Source organism: Pelodiscus sinensis, chromosome 26, assembly GCF_052426305.1.
Source record: "Pelodiscus sinensis isolate ZL-2025 chromosome 26, ASM5242630v1, whole genome shotgun sequence".
Classification (NCBI taxonomy): Eukaryota; Metazoa; Chordata; order Testudines; family Trionychidae; genus Pelodiscus; species Pelodiscus sinensis.
Genome location: NC_143077.1, coordinates 13,479,398 through 13,480,924, shown reverse-complemented (window position 1 = coordinate 13,480,924; position 1,527 = coordinate 13,479,398).

The following is a 1,527-nucleotide window of genomic DNA, read 5'->3' as shown; positions in this document are numbered from 1 at the left end:
GACTGGGGGACCCAGCTAGGCTTGGGTGGCCACATGGGAAAGCAGAAATGGTCCCTTGTCACGTCTGCCAAGCCCTCTGGATTCCTCCACTACAGGCTCTCCGCGGTGCTGTGGGACTCTGCTCCCGAGCCTCAGCTCTGGAGACGATCCTGCCGGTCCAGAGGGTTGTGCAGAAAAGCGTCGACACAGACTGAGTGTGCGCGGGAGCCTGAAACCAGAGCTCTGCTGTGTGAACTGTCCTGTTCTTTTCAGTCAGGTGTTAACTCGGAACCCTACTGATGTCCCTTTAAACCTCCACATCCTTGCTGATCATTTGAGCCAGAGTCCAGCTACTGTGCTTGATCCCCAGCTGCCCCCTGCATCTCCCTGGGCCAGTAAGGTCCAGTGGCTCCAGACCCAGATACCAAAACCCTCAGCTTCCTCTGTGTCCTTTGTTTCTGAAAGGGTCAGCACTGAGGTGGGGCTGCTAGCCACGGCCTCCCAGCAGAGTGTGTACAGGCGCACGTCACTCCAGGGGAGACTGTGGCCTCCAGAGACAGGAAGTCTCCCTCTTCCAGCAGCACAGGGGCTGGATGTGGGGACTGCATGGATGGGAGATCCGGGTGCAGTGGCCCTGAACTCTGCCATGCCGGAGTGACTCTGAGAAGGGAGTCGCCAGCACCCACCCATGCAGCAGGCTGAGGAGCCAAGCGCTGACTCAGCCAGCCCGGCGCACCCCGGCTTTTTCTGTGGGACTGGGAGTCTGGTCGCTTTCCACATCCTCAGCGCTGCAGCCTCGGAGCTGCTTGTTTTCTTCCGAGCTGGGGGCCCTTGCTCAGACCGTGCATTCTGTGTCTCGCTGCACGGTTGCCCAGGCAGAACTACGAGCCCCGCCTGGAGAACGGTCCTTCCACGTTTGGGGTCCCCCATGGACCTTCTAATCTTTTCCATCCACATGTGGAATTTTTCATCCATGTGCGGAGTCAATTTTTTATGGCACCGAGGCACGTGCACCTGAGCTGTGGGAGTTCTGCAAATCAGCTGGGCAGCTCTGGAATCACTCCTGGGAACCCTGCACAGAAGCATCACCTCTAGGCGAGGTCAGGTCTGGTTCTCAGAATCCCTCGCTGGGCACAGCTCCCCCAGCTATTGGCATGCCTGGGGGCCGGGGGCAGAGGGTACAGAGACCCGTGGCAGGAGTCCTGGGGGCGACTAGCAGGAATGCAGGGACTCTGACTTGGCAGCCGGCACAGCAAGGACCAGAAATGCCAGGGTGCAACCCCAGAGCATGCTGGGATAGCACTGCTGCCCCGCTCACGAGCGTCCCCACAGAGGTGACCTTGGCAAGCTAGTTCCAGGCCTGCTCTCCTCCCGCATCGCATCTCCACTCCCCAGCCGGCTGGCCCTGCCCCAGCGCTCCCACTCGGGCGCCCGCGCCAGTCTCCAGCACTGCAGTCAGCAAGGTCCCTGCCTACTGTGTCTGTTACCCTAGCGCCCCTCTCTCGCCATGGCCGTACGGTAGCTGTTCAGGGCTTTATTACCCCTCCC